Raw genomic sequence first — 16,517 nt, 5'->3', positions numbered from 1 at the left:
TCTGCAATCTATATATCTTCTAATGTATGTAACTTTAAGGTAATAAGAAAAATACCTGGAAAGGTGTGGGTTAAGAAAACAGCCAGAGAGATCAGCTTTACCTTGCCTCACTGGCTATAACTCAAAAATGTAAGTCAGGTAAAAATTTTTCCACCAATTCAAAAAATCTACTTCTCTTGGCTAACCCCCTGGCTATTATTAAAATCATGCAAATTAGATGGAATTCTCCTGCCACCAATCCAAACACCTCACATATCTGTCCTGACTCCTCCCCTCTTCCAAACCCTTATAATCCAGATCAAGCAAATGTATTGTCATTAATTCTACTGAACCCAAATGCTTAGCCATCCACCGAATACATTTTTTTTTCAAAACTATGCCAGTTGCTTTATTCATCCTGGTGGAAGTTAAAGTCTCTATAGGCACATCGGCTAGAGATCAGCATTTTGTCTTATCCTCTACTAGAGTTATGTTTTAGTCCTGGACTTCAGTACTTTTGGAGTGCAGATGGGATATTGCTAGTGGATTTTTGGAACTTTATCACAGTACTGCATTCATAAGATAAAATGTTTCTAATTAACCCACAACAAACAAAACTATGAAGTATGGAGATGGCATCAGTGTCTGCCCCCTGCATCGTCTATTGACCTCATTAACTTGTACCTGGATCCCATTCAATAAAATGTGAGAAAAAAATTACAGTTTCCCATTCTGATTAATTATTTTGATCTGCTGCCTTGCCCTCAGCATAAACCCCAGACATGAGTGAGGAGGAGAGCCTTCTAAACAGATCCTTTCTTAAATGGATGAATGGGGCATGTCTGGTGTGAACTGTCACATAGATTACAAGCTACATATTTTAACTTGTGCATTCTATGCCTTTTTAATAATAGTCTCACGCATTCTCCCAACTTATGTATAACTTACTGATCTACTTAGGAGATATCTTATTAGTCAAAAAGTAGTAAAACTGTCTCTTACCCGAACAGAATTCAAACATTCAGGTATTACAATCGAAATGACACATCCCTTCATTAATTGTATGAATATAAGGACCTTGTTTTGTTTTTATTTTGTTTTTTTGTTTGTTTGTTTTGTTTATTTTTAGAATATCTAGATGTTCAGTTCATATATCACTGTTGCAGTAGCCTAAGTTAAATGGGTTCTAGCCCTGTGACCAGACAGCTTACAAAGCTAAAGGGCATCTTTCGTGTGTTCCAACTGTCAGGAACTCAAGCAGAGCTCCATATATAGACAGTTGGAGGATAGAAAGCTTCAGAGCTATTTTGCCACTGAAGAGTACTCCTTCGGTGGGCTCAGAGGTGCTGCTGGTTTGCTAGTGATCTTTCAAAGCTGGCTCTATAAGTTCTCAGTTGGGAAAACCTTCCACTGATTATATTTTTCTGTGGAAAACTTGCCTTTTTCTTTCTGAAATATCTGGTTTACTAAAAAACATTTTGTTATTTTGGGTGTGTATGTGCAAATGTTAATGTGAACATTTTCTGTGAAATTTTTTTTAATTTTTCACAGAATTTTTATTCAGGTTTTGTGTATTTGTATATTTAGGAAAAGGTACAGTGCTTGGGGGGGGGGGACTGTCAGTGGTTTACTTACCTCAGAACCACTTGTGTTGTACTTTGCACTTTGCCAACTTGGCCAGGCTCTGCTATCAGCTTTTGATGTCTCTTTCTCAGCTTACTGATGAGCAACCTTCAGTCTATTGTTTTACCTTCCTCTGCCTGCAAGAAGAAGAAGAAAGTTGTCAGGGAGTCTTTAGGTGATAGGCTGCCAGCTGTTGCACTTCAGACACTGGTGGATGACTCTGCTGTGGCTGTTTGTTGTTCCTCAAACCACTCACCTTTTTCCTCAAGTCCTCTTGGTTTAGCATATACATCCCCTAAAGACAGAGAGGCAACCACATCCTCTGTGACTATAGGGATGCCCTTGGGAGGCAAGGCAGAACCACTCTTGTCAGTCACAGGGGAAAGGGCAGGTGAATGTTCTTCACTTAGCTGGGATAGGGCACCTGCTTCTGAGATTAATATGCCTGCTGAGAGTTGGTCCTTTTCCAAGGAATTGCCCAAGAAAGGGGAACATAAGAAAAAAACTTCCAGCCTCCTGTTAGTATTTTTATGGATGAAGAAGATTTACTGGGATTTGCTAAGGAAAGTATTAGTGCCTTTTCCTTGCTCATACAAGAAAAGGAAAAGAGGTCCCTCACTTTCTGGCATGGATTTTTAGTCAAAAAAGCAGGCATGGGGGAGAGGTTGTACCTCAGAATTTTCTTCCCTCCTGAAGATTTATCCTTTTCAGAAACTTTACCTAAGATGGTGAGGTCCTTCAGGGGGAGCAGAATGAAATTCCTATAGCACAGAACATGTATTAGAATTTGCTACAGTTGGAAATGTCAGATTCTGCAGGTACTCCTCTTGTGTCGCCTGTTTTAGAGAATGTTTTTCCTCACAGCTTCTAGCTTATCTGATAATCAACATCTTTCTTCTAGGAAATCTGACAGATTATATAGGGTATTTCAAACACATTAGCATATGTTTTCAATTCCTAGAGCAGACCAATTATGATTTCTTTATCACAAAATTCTTTTGCTAAATATTTTACTGCTGCTAACCTCATTTTCACTGTAAGTGATGGGAAAGCAATGGATACGTTGCGGAAGAAAATGTATTCCTCCAGTAGTTTGACTTTCAATATTTTAAACTGTTAAGTTCATATGCTAAAGATTTTACTTGTATCTTTTGAGAATATGCAGAAGTCTATAGTTAATCTTTCTTGAATGCCTCTGTTACATCTCCTTCTCAAGTTACTATGCACATTTTAAAATGTGCTTATGATGTACCTGACTCCTCAAGTACAGCTGCTGCTTCTGAGTCAGTATTTAGAAGATTTGCTTGACTTCATTCTCAAAATCTTCCTGATGATGTTAAAACTGAAATTTTAAATTATCTCTTAGATAAGGAGGTTCTGCTTGGTCGTTTTGCAGCTGAGGTGTCATAGAAATGTGACAAAAGTGGAAAGTTAATACAAGGAGCATCTCAGGTTTTTCAACCCTCCTTTTTCAAAGAAAATAAGAATTTCTCCTTTACCGCAAACCCCTTTTTCAATAAGTCATTTAAGCAGCAGGGTGTAGGTAAACAGGATTTTAACAATTAAATACAAGAAGGCTCAAAAAAGAAAAAAAAAAGCTTCAAAAATCAAGAACAGACCTTCTAACTGGCATGACTATTTGCCCACTCAGTTCTCCTTCCCTTCCCATCCTAGCAACCTTTCCATCTCTCTGAGGCTTTATCTTTCCCTGTGGTACCAGATTGTTACAGACAGATGGGTTCTGAATGCAATTCAGCAGGGTTCCACTTGGCAATGGGAATCTCTCCCTCATTCCCAGGGTATTCTTCTTTCCCCAGCAAACCAAGTTTCTCACTTTTCTCCCCATTCTACACCAAATGCTCACGCAGGAAATTATTCAGCTTGTACCTCTATACAAGTTGGGCAGAGGCTTTTATTCAAGGATCTTCTAGTACCAAAAAGAGAAGGTTCTGAAGTCCTATACTGGACCTTTCCTTCCTAATTCATTTTTCAAGATTCGAAAGTTCAAAATGTTATTCTTTCAATCTCTTCTTCCTGTAATCCAGCCTCTAGTCTTTATGGTAAAGTTAGATTTAAAGAACACCCACTTCACATTCCCATTGGGGAGCAGTTCAAGCATCTTTTAAGTTTTTTTGTGTCTGCGTTACATTATCATTTCTCTGTCTTACACTTTGGGATTTCCGTGGCCTTTCCATATAACCAAGGGCATTCACAAAATGCCATGTTCTAGTCAATGCTTTATGCAGTCTTCAAGGCATTCATATCTTTCCACATTTTGACAACTGTCTTATCTTTGCAGACTCTTTTACGGTTGTCAAGAGTCTTCACAAACTGTCCAGAATCGTCTAATTAGTCTTTGATTTCAAATCACCCTTCAGAAATTTCTGATCCCTCCCCACAGAATTATTTTCCTACAATGTCTATTAGATTATGCACTGGAAAGAGACTTTCTTCCTCCAGACAAAGTAAAGATGTTTCAGAAGTAAGTTCTTCCTGAGTTTCTTAAATGAATACAATGCATCTGCAAGGGAATTTCTTATGATTTTGGGATATGTGGCATCTATGATTATCATACTCCCCCTGGCCAGACTCCACAGGAGGAAAATACAGTGGTACCTCAGATCAGTCTGGATTCTGCATCTAAACCATTTACCCTTTCAGATACCAGTTCTAGATTTGTAAAAAGGGATATTTTTGGTGGATAAACCTTGCAATCCAGGTCTCCCATGCAGTCAATAACTACAGATGAGTGACATGAGGTGTGGTTTCCAATGGGGTAAAAGTGCAAACTCTATGGAACCCTTCAAACAGACAAAAACACATAAATGTCAGAAAAATGTTGGCAGTGATAAATGCTTTAAAAGCCATAAATTATCTCTGGCCCCAGGACCTCTGAAAGTGAAGACAGGCAGCACCACAGTGATGTATTACATAAACAAACAAAGGAGCACTAGATCCTACCCTCTTTGCAGAATGGCTATAATAGCCTGGGAGATTAAAAACACAGCTCACTTTGATTCTGCAGGCTTCATATATTCCAAAATAGCAAAACATTATCGCAGACAACTCAGTAGGATCAGGACAGAGCACCTATGTATGGGAACGTCATCCTTGGGTCATCCAAGAATTGATCAAACTGTGAGGAATACCGCAAGTAGATCTGTTTGCCTCATTTCAGGACAGACAGCTAGAGAAATTCTTCTCCAGGGCTCCTTGCAAACAAGCCTGGAAAACACATGCCTTTTCATTTCTATGGGCAGAAATGTTCCTCTATGCTTTTCCACCCTTTCCACTGATGTCCAGGATTTTTCTGAAGATCCAGAAGGACTCACCAAGAATTGTAGTTGTAATGACCTACCACTAGACCAGTAATCAGGGAGCCTCAATCCTCACCACTGGCAACAGTGGGGGATGTACACTGAGAGGATAACAGGTGCACACACAGTATTTCCAAATGTAGCTCTCTGCATCAAGTACAATTTCCTTAAGAGCATACAGAGACCACAGTCAGTCCAGGGCTGGTTTCTCACTCTTCATCCAGATCCCCAGTAAGACTCCCTACTGGCACAGCTATAGAGTTGAGATCTCAGCTGCGTTACCAAGCCTGGACCTCCAGCACTCTCTCTGTCCAACCAGTGCTTCATGTCCCTGCCCAAGTAGCGGACACACACACACTCTTTGAGGTTTGATTTACACACACACACACACACACACACACACACACACACACACACACACACACACACACACACACACACCTGGAAAAGGCTGGCACAGGTTTGCTAGCTATGCCCCCTTCTTCTCAGCCTATAATGTATTTATTGCTATCGCCAGTCACTCCTTATCAGCTACTTTAAGGCCCTTAACAAAGGGTGTCCAATCTTATTGTGTAATACTAATATTAATACAAATGGTAGTTTGACCAAGAGCAAGGCTATTAAAGGTGGCCCACACAGTGTCACCAAAAATATCCAAGTACTCTCAAAACTTAAATATCTCTACACAGATCAGCCACAATTAAAGGTTTAAATATATTTAATAATAAATAATAAAAGAACAAGACAATATTAAATATATATTCACAGTGACATCAGAGTTCAAAATAACAGGAAATATTTAAAACAACATTGCAGGACAGTGTCAAATAAATAAAGAAAAATATCTAAACTAAGCTTTGCTATATTCCTGACTATATCTAAGACAGTTACTATACACTAGAAACTTACTTACAGAGCAAGGCAGATATTGTGGTGAATGGTTCTTGTCAGGTCCAAGTCAGAATAAAGAATGCTCTATATCTCTGCGAGACTTTTTACATTAATATCTCAAATAATACTGCTGAGATAGCTTGCAGAATTACATCATTTCTTGTCATCTGACTCTATCCCAGGTGAAACCCCCACTGCTGGAAGCTTGGAAGTATTTACCATCTACCTGTGAAAATACATAGACCTCACATCTTTGGCAGATGCTGGAAGTCATGAAACAATTACATTCCTCCACATTTCAAGACTAGTAATTATTTCACTCAAAGGGCAATACAGAAAGCTCCCTAGTACAGACATTATGTCTCCAGGCTAGCCTATAAAAAAAAATTTTTTTTTTTTTTTTCTGGTTTCTGTTAACCTGTATTCAGTTTCACTATTAAATATATATATATACAACAGCAATACAGCAGTGCATGTACATTTCTGTTCTCTTCCAGCAGGCCACATTGTAGTAACATTTTACGCACAAGCACTTCATAAAATACTTTTTTGACACACGTCTGTACAAACCAGTTTGATATGCATATGACATACAGTTGTAATAATTTTGTAACACAAGCATCTTATATAGATCATGTTGATATTGACAAATGACATATAATTATTTACAAAACTTCAGCTAGCTGTGCTGGTAGTATCTCCTTTCATGACAGTGGTGAGGACTCCCTTTTGGCCCAGGCAACAGTGGTTCTCCCTTCTTTTCGATCTAGCCAAGGGCAATTACCATAAGCTTCCCCACAGACTGGATTTGATCACACAAGACAGGGGTTGTTTGATACATACTGAACTGAACAATATTCAACTAACTGCCTCAGTGACAGAATTTTAATGCTTTTTAGACATCTTTTTTTACTGAGCCTGCAGCAGGTACAAGAAGAGGTGAAAAAATGCTACTAGGGAATCATATATGTGCAAGTGGAAAAGATTTTCTAGTTGGTGCCATTCTAAGAACTAGTACTCTCTTCAGGCCAGCTGTCTCTGGTTTATGTGAGTTTGTTTGCCCTTTTAACCCCTCTTCCTAAACATGCTAAAGTTAAGCAGTTTCTGAAAGGGATGTTATGTATCTGTCACACAGCAAACAGGTGGCTCCTCCTTAGGGTTTTAGCCTTGTACTTGTACAACTTACTCTATCTACATTTGAACCAGGCTGAACTGAGGTTCTTAACATGGAAGACCAATTTGCTCATTGCTCTGCCATCTACTAAGGCAGTATCTCAGTTACAGGCACTTATGGTGAGTCAGCCCTACCTCACTTTTCACAAGGGCAATGTTTCTTGGAGAACTAATCATTTTTTAAACCTAAAGTGTTCTCAAAGTTTAATTTAAGCCAGTTATGCATCCCCTTACTCCTTTCCCAAACATAAATATAAAGGAGATAATATTATTCACACACTGGATATCCTCAATCAGCTCAAACATTACTTAGACAAAAACAGAGCTTTCAGGAAAGCTGATCATATGTATCCAGTGAGGGTAAGAGAAAAGACAGACAGTGTCCAAGCTGACTATTACCAGGTGGTCATCTCATGCTACTGATTTTTGTTACACTCACCATAATAAGCCACTTCCAGGCAGAGTTAGGGCCCATTCAGCAAGGACTTTGACTTGTTCAGTGGCTTTCTGGAAAAGGGTGGACCCTAGAAGTATTCAAGAGGAGGCAATCTGGTCCTTTCTACCCACTTTCACAAAGAACTACAAACTAGATTAGTTTTCCAGGTCCAGAACAGGCTTTGCTAGGACGATTCTCCAGGGGCTCCTGAAGTTTTAGTTTATTGACTTCCTCCCTTTATTAGTTTTATAAGCTATGATAATTTACCCATTTCACTTAGGGCTACTGCAACAGTGATCTATCCATAGAATATAGTACAGCTGTGTAAATAAACTCACCATAACAGTAGATGTTCTAATGGATCACTGTTGCAGTAGCCCTCCCCCTTCTTTGCTTGATTTTTCTTTTGTGTTGCCAGGGTGGGATGTTTTACCCTTTTGTACATATTTACTGTTGGGTTTGTTTCATAACCTTGTTCTGTCAGGGCTCTTGACTCCATCCAAGGCACAAGATGCTCTGAATCTTTCTGTGTTCCAACTATCATTATATTGAGCATGACTTGCTAACAGTGGGAGCACATGAAAGGGACCCTTTAGCTTTGTAAGCTGACCAATCACAAGAGGCAGAACTTATTACGTTTAGGCTACTTTTGTTGATGATCTAGAAGAACATCTACTGCTATGGCAAGTTTACTTAAACAACTGTACTCTCATTTTCTACTTGCCTTAATTAAACTATATAGGCAGTATAGTAGCTATTATACATTTTGTATTGCAACTCATTATCTCCAGCACAGCAACAAAAGAAAAAAAAAAGAAAATAGTGTAATTCCTTGTTTTCATTTAAGTTACTATTTTGTAAATTCTACACTGTATTGAAATCAATCCTTCTAGCAGGACATATTCTCTTTAAAGGCTACAGGTTCACATGTTCTTTAGTCATGTGACTTTTAGTACTTTTAATTCAGTTTCTTTTTAAGTTAGTAGTCAAATGACAACCTGGTGGTTTTATATATTACTATAAAATTATTAGATGTTGAAAATAAATGACTATCTCATTGGATCAGATCATACCTCTCAACCTCTTTGTGAAAGAAATCTAGGCAAAGACAAAAATAATGGGGAAGCAAAGGCCTAAAAATCAGGGACAGATTTTAAATATGACTGTTAAAAACTTACAAATCTGACAGAATGATGGGTATTGCATTAATATGTGTTTTCTGATGGATATGAGGCCTGAAACTGAAATATCTGTCATTATTTAGTGACTGTAGTCCTTGGTGATTTACCAGAAAGTCACAAATGTTATGAGGAACAGACCAAAAATATGAAGCCAAAAATGGGCATTCTGTGAAAATCTGGACATTTGAGACATATGATGAGATCTTCATCCTGAGGCTCATGATTTTTTTTTTCTGGAATTTAACTGTTTACATATCAGGGAAAAGTCAGATAACCTGCAACTGAAAGGTCCACTTCTTCTGTTGTCATTAAACATTCCTGTTTCTGTTTTATATGAAAAAGCTTTACCTTCTTATCCCAGGTCCAGATGTCTCCTCATTTCCAACTTCTGATCTTTGGATTCAATTCTATAACCATTTTCAGTTTTCTTGTATGTTATTTTCAAGATTCGAAACAAAGTATATATATATATATATATATATATATATATATATATATATATATATATATATATATATATATATATATATATATATATATGGGTCCACTTTGCAAATTCGAAATACTGAAATCCCGAATTTCAGTATTAAGAACTTACAAAGTTGAATAATCACATTTCCGAAACCGGCAGAAGCACGAAATTCAAAATACCGAAGCACGGATATTTTGAATTTCTGCTTCTGGTGGTACGGAATGTTGATGTTTGGGTTTTATTTTGATAAGTTTGTGTGTGTCAGTATGTTGGTTAGGGGTTTAGTGTGTGTAAGTGTGTGTTGTGTCTGTTATGTGTGTGTTTGAGGGACTGTAAGATGTGTGTGTGTGAGTTTCATTTGTGTTACTGTTTGTGCGAGCTTGGAGTTAGAATATATAAGTAATTTAGATTAGTTTATTTGTGGGGTGAGTTTTGTGCATGTTTATGTGTGTACTGTATGTGTAGCGTGAGTACAGGATTTTGAATTTTGCGGTTGTGTGTTTTCGAGTTTGTGAGTTGTGGTTGGGTTTTCGGCTTTGTGGTTTCAGAATACTGAAATTCGAGATTCAAAATTACAAAGTAGACCCATATATATATATATATATATATATATATATATATATATATGGCTTTTGGACTATAGGGGCTCTCTTCCCAAGATTCTGAGACATAAATCATTTTGAGATTATATATTCTAGATTTCTATTCCAATTTATAGCATTTTCTCACTGTATATAATTTTTTGGAATAACCTTAGTTTTAGTATGAATCTTTTTTTAGTGAAATTTTAATAATTCAATTTTATTTGCATTTTCTTTAATGAGTGATATAATAGTTTCTAATCCAATATCCAATTACTTTGCAGGGTTATTTGACCTCAAAGTTTTAACTTAGTGATCAGAGCTGCTTTTTTTAAAACAGTCTTTAACACATTAGAGAATTACAGGAAGAACCTAAGAGAAGTCTGTTTGAGACTGTGTTAGTACTGACACATTTTGTGGCACAGCTAACCATAAAATAATACATTCTGGCTCCTTAAATGCTCTCATGTCACTGAAGATAATGTTGTCTGTCTCTCCGTGTCCATCCAGAGTACAGTTTCAGTAATCAAGCAATGGTGATTTAACTGATGCCATATTTCTCTTCTTGGCAACTGTAGCCTCTCTGCTTTCTGGACAACAGCACTTCTGAAGACTTTTTTATTGTTTTCTCTTTATCCAGCACAGGAAACATTTAATCTTCTAAATTTCTCTCAGCAATTGTGTGAATTTTTCTTGAGCAACAGCGTGCCAGAAACAAAACGGAAGTTATCTCGCTCTTTAGGTTGCTGTGAATGTTTAATCCACACACACACACACACACACACACACACACACACACACACACACACACTGAAAGAATCTCCTTAATTCTCTCTCTCTCTCTCTGTCTCTCTGTCTCTCTCTCTCTCTCTGTCTCTCTCTCTCTCTCTCTCTCTCTGTGAAACTTTACCAGGGCAAGAAAAAAAATCTGTCAACCTGTCAATCTGGTAACATATTAACTTTTTGCTTACAAGAAGAGTATAGTTGTCAGGAAAGAAGAGCTCTTGTGTGTCGTGTAAAAGTACACTCTTCTTAACAAGAGACTTCCCTATACTTCTGAAATGAGCATACTCATCAGTGTTTTCAGACATAAATGTGTGATATTCCGGTACAGATGCATACCTAATACTAGGGCAGTAAGATGGCATCTGCAAAGTGATATGATTTGCTATGCATGCACATTGGCATTGTCAGTGTGTTATGTAAAGGACGAGAGTTTTTAAGGAGTGTCTGCAAAAGTTATAAAAGGTATGCCATTTCTATATTAACATTAATAATACAAAAATGGAGTGTGATATTATCATATTGAGAACTGGATACACAAGCAGTGGGTGTTAGTAAAAAGATAGCATTAAGCCAAAGTGGCTAATGTGAAAACATTCTAAAATATAAAAATTTGGTAAAGCAATTATGAATATCAACAATATTTTCATATCATATTAATACTCTAAATATGAGTGACCTACATGTGAACAAAAGTTGCTATCTTATACACAACGACATACACAATTTTGTATCATAGCAAGACATTGTCCCATTCGATTCTCAGCTAGAGCGTCTTCTGTGTGGAGGCATACGTGAATGGGGCGTGCCTTCGTTGAAGGTTGTGCGTCAGGGCTGGTAACCCGGTACGTAAAAATCCACTACCAATCATTAGCGGACCGGAGTTCCGTTGTGGAGACCCCTAACCGGGAAAAGCCAAAAGACACAAACAAACAATACTTGCTATCTAACAGCTCAGTACTGTAGATTGTTACTGTTTATAAATATTGCTAAATGGTCTATGCATAATGCATTGATTGTCCAATATTACATAACAGCGGTGTGCTATCCATTCTTGACATATATCATTGTGAAGCTCTAATACAGATGAACAGTTCCCTCACTTATACCTTAGGTCTATCTTGCATGCTTCAAACAAATAACCTTTATTTTTGCCGTACCACTTATACTTTTGGGAAATAAAATACCAGTATCTTATGTAAACCTGCAATATATATTCAACATCACCAGACAGACATTTTATATATTAATACTGACACTAGTGCATAGCTCTTTGTCCAACAAAGAACTTTTGTACTTTTTTTGTACCTCACATTCTTTCTGAGATATTACAAATCACTTGAGTTGTGTTTCCAATGGATTATTTTGGAGAAACATTCTCAGGAAGTTAGTCACCTCTTGGCTTATAAGATTTAAGAAAGCAAGAGGAGAACTGGCATCTTGTTGCTTAAATCTGTTATGAGTTAAGATATCATCTATTAAATTGAAGATGGACTGCACTTTCCAGGCATAAACTGAAAACAGTTGAGACTGATTCCTCTTGTCAAAAATATTGCACAGTTTAATATCAGACTTAATGATGATATGTAATTGTTGTAAAGTATCAAATCAGCCAGGCAGAGAAAAGCATTGTGGGGTACACCCATGATAGCCTTATTGGCTGAATAGTGAATGCTGTAGTTAGTATTCTTTGTCAAGTAAATGAGCATCTGCCGTAGCTGCAAGGAGATGACACTTCCATCAGGTTTATGTGGGTATCAGGAAATTACTGCACTCACTCTTGCCTTACACCATGCACCTATACATACTTCACAGCAGCAGCTGATGTTCTTTAAGGCATTAACACCCACTGTCTTGGCTTTACTTACAACAGCATTCAGTCAGACACAGACTAGTCACTCTATACAGGGTTAAAGCTTACCTTACACAACAAGCTAGACTGGCCACTGCAAGATCCAACTTGCTATCCACCCTCCTATACTGCTCTGAGGTCTTTACTATCTTATCAAAAACCGATCTAAGTTAACTACACTCCTGCTATAACAGAATAGCTAAGTTTGTCACCAACCAGCCCCACAGAACACACTACTGCACTGCTCTCTGACAGCTCATCTGGCTAGAACTTTCCAACCTATTATTACTAAAACAACTTTCTTTGCCCATAAAATCACATTCAACCCTATCAACTGCCCCGCTCTATCAAACCTAGTCCAGCCAGACACAAGCTGTAAACTCCTCAGGTCATCCAACAAACTAATGCTAAAAGTAACCCAATCTCACAGCTATCATGGAGACTCCCTACTACCATAAAATAGCCAAAGATTGGAACACTCTTCCTCAACAGTTAACTAAAAACCCCAACCTGTCCACATTTAAAACTACCATGAAAGACTATTTAAATGATAATTGGCTATGCCTCTATATTGCTCAAACTAATATTCTTCCTTTTTTTCCCCACTCATCTCACACATTAGCACAAATAGTGCTCATCCCACATAGGGCTATCCCACTATCTGTCTTATCTTTATTAATCTTTGTTCCTTCAGATGACCTAACTTGTAAAACTACATGACCAATTTTGGTCTTTCAGAAGTGACTCACCTTGTAAAGCCACATGACTTATGTACCTCATATATATTGCAAAAAAAAAATAGTATTCTTGTATGCCTGAAACATGCATGTTTATATTGTATTTGGTTATTATATTTTGCTATAATATTTTTGTTAAGCTCATTTGCATATTGTTAGCAATGTACTACTAAGTTTACTGCTTGTACTTTAATAATGTTCTTTTTGTTGTGGAGCTTTTCTCCCCGGGTCTCTGCTGAAAACAAGTTTTTTCAACCCAGTCGGACATTACCCAGTTAACAAATGTAAATAAAAAATCAAAATAATTTACAATCCTGACATCATATGGAAGATCAATGACTTCAATTAATAGTAAGGCATCTGGCAGCTTCTTTGCTTTCCAGTTGCTGATAATCTAAAAGCAAAGAAAAATATTTTTTTTCTGCAAAGGTAACCAGTTTGATAAGAATAATAATAAGCTGTATTTAATACTGGTCTATGAGAAGTATATGTGGTTGTATCTTTCTCTTGTTTCAAAATATCAACAGGTAATATACAGTTCTAAGAAAGAAGGATGTTTTGTTTCCTTATGCACTTTAATAAAGATGATTAACAACTGAATAGCATTTTTTGGAAATAAGTTATAACTTTCAGCAGTTAACTGTTCCTGGGTCTCTATTTTCTTTGATTTTGTTAATTTGTTAATCTATTTCTGAGCTAGTTATAGACTTTGTGAGATTTCTAATATTTTTACTTGCTTGATTATTTATTTTCCTACTTACAAAGTAAACTAAAATCCTTCATATCCAAAATACAATTAAATTGTTTCCAAAAATAGGATTCTCTTTGTACTATAATTTTTTTCAGTTTTAAATCTACATCCCAGCATTTTGATATTCAGTTTTTGTCACTGTAAATTTTCCCTTCTTGTTACCATATGAATGGATAACTTTTGTCATAAAGCTCTATATATCCGTAGCATTGTATTCCCTCTTCTATTTATAGGTAGAATTTACAAGAATTATATAATCCTTAAAGCCAAATTTTATTATATCTTTCTTGAATGTACTTGTTTGTTGTAAGAATGCAATATTTATTTGACAGTTGACTCCGAGAGTTAATTCTGTGAGCAGCAGTTCCTATGGTACACGATTTGATTCCCTTGATCCTCATTTGCCTACTGTGTGATCGTTAAGCATTGCTCCCAGGACACCCCTGAAATAGACTGTGTGACTAGTGGGTCTACCTGGCTAGCAAATGGCTATTATTATTATTATTATCATTATTATTATTTCTGATTAATTCATTTTAGTATATTTATATGATCCCACTCTTTTATATCCATTGTTTAAGTCATTACTATTTAAGGACAAAATTGATAATGTACTCATTTTTGTTTTCATATTGAATAATTTAAGATCTTTGATACAGTCTAAGATAACTAGCACAAATTATAGGTTCATAGGTTCATAGGTTCATACTAGGCTATCTGCCCTAGGGCATTTATAAGCCTAGCCAGAGTGTGTTTGGCTTTCGCCACCCATTTTAAATTAATTTTGCTATGCCCTTTTTCGAGGTTAGTATACTGTGCCTCTGTCTAACAGTGACACAGAAGTGATACCCGGGGTAAACCTATGATCTCCCATCCACTCATCAAGACTCCTCTTGAAGAGAGTCAATGAGGGACTCTGCCTAACCTGGACTGGGATTTTATTCCATAGTGAAGGGAGCCTCTGGGTTATGAATCTGTCCCTCCAGCATGTCCTATTTATTTCAGTGCTGAGGTTCAAGTCTCGGCGTGTAGCTCGATGGGATTTGGATTTTTTGAGGTGCAGCATGTCCCTTAATTCCGGGTTGGACATGGCCTTATACGTCAGGCACAGGTCACCTCTGAGCGGGCGGTATGCCACTGAGTAGAGCTGGAGTTTCTTTAACCGGGCAGCATATGGCATCTGTTTGAGCCCTTTGATCCTCTCGGTGAGGTACTTTTAGGGTCTTTCCAGTTGCTGCAGGTGTTTGGTAAGGCACATCCCAAAAGGGGCATTGTACTCGATTATGGGCCTGATGAGGGATGAGTAAAGAGGCACGATGACCTCCCCTAATCTAGATGTGAATCCCTTCATGATTAGGTGGGCTATATAAAATGTTTTTCTAACCACTTTGGCCACGTGGTTGTCAAATGAGAGATTGCTATCAACTTGGGTCCCCAGGTCCCTAATTACTTCTTCTGTACTTAATGGATTACCACCTATGTGGTAATTTGTGGGCACTTTGTTTTTGCCAAAGGGGATGACTATACACTTTTTGGCATTTAGCTTGAGGCCATGGCTCTGGCACCAGTTGTCTGTTTCTATGAGGCCCTTTTGGAGGATGCTTGTGTCGGCTGGAGAGTCGATTATGGCACCCAGTTTGCAGTCATCTGCGAACTTGGTCAGCCACAGTCCTTCAGTGTTGGCCTGTACCTCCGAGAAATATATACCAAACAAGAGAGGTCTCAGGACTGAGCCTTGTGGGATGCCACTTGTAACTGGTTTGGAGTCTGACATGGCTCCAGCAATTCTAACCATGTGGGTTCTGTCCTTGAGCCAGTTTGCAACTCATCTAGGGACATAGGGGTTTATATTTAAGCTGGTGAGCTTATCTATAATGCCCGAGTGGGGTATTGTATCGAAGGCTTTTGCGAGGTCCAGATAAGCTGTGTGGACCACCTTCCCTTCGTCAATGGCCTTGGTGACTGTTTCAAAGAAGTCAACCAGGTTTAAGAGGCAGGATCTGCCCTTAACAAAGCCGAACTGGGTAGGATCCAGTGTCTGTAGGTCCCCAATATCTTTATTTATGAGGTCCATGATGATCCTTTCCATAGCTTTGCAGACCAAGTTAGTCAGGCTTATGGGGCGATAGTTTCCAGGGTCCGTTGAGGCACCACCTTTGTGGAGAGGGACCACTGTTGCTGTATGCCACTCTTTGGGTACATATCCTGTAGTAAGGCTGAGATTGAACAGTAGTTTTATGTTTGGGTTTAGCTCTTCTTGGAGTTTATATAGGACGCAGCCTGGGACACCGTCTGGTCCCATTGATGCTGTGTTTTTTGCTTTGGAGAGGGCGGCTCCCACCTGAGCATCTGAGATGTCAGGGGGGCAGCACTCTGCTGGGATAGATATTTGCCCTTTTGGTGGGGAGGGGGGGGGAGAAGTTTGCGCTGAACCTGTCAGCTAGGATGTTTCAATGTCTGTGGGTTCGGTGTATTTTTTGTCATTTTGGACTAATTCTGAGCATATCTGGGAATTCCCACCCAGGTTCCTAACATAACTAAAGAAAGCCTTGTGATTATCCTTAGTGTCCTGTGCAATTTTTCTCTCGACGCTGGCCTTTGACGATTTTATGAGTGCCCTTAGTTTTTTGCTAATACTGATCAGAGATGCCTTCCCTTTTTGGGATTTTGCTCTATCATGTAGTAGCTTCCTCCTTCTATTGTATAGTTTGTTTATGGCTGGGGTCCACCAGACAGGTCGT

The sequence above is a fragment of the Protopterus annectens genome, chromosome 4.part0, assembly GCF_019279795.1.
Source record: "Protopterus annectens isolate FY-2018-M chromosome 4.part0, PAN1.0, whole genome shotgun sequence".
Lineage (NCBI taxonomy): Eukaryota > Metazoa > Chordata > Ceratodontiformes > Protopteridae > Protopterus > Protopterus annectens.
The sequence above is the reverse complement of the archived record's forward strand: the minus strand, read 5'-3'. Positions refer to the sequence as shown.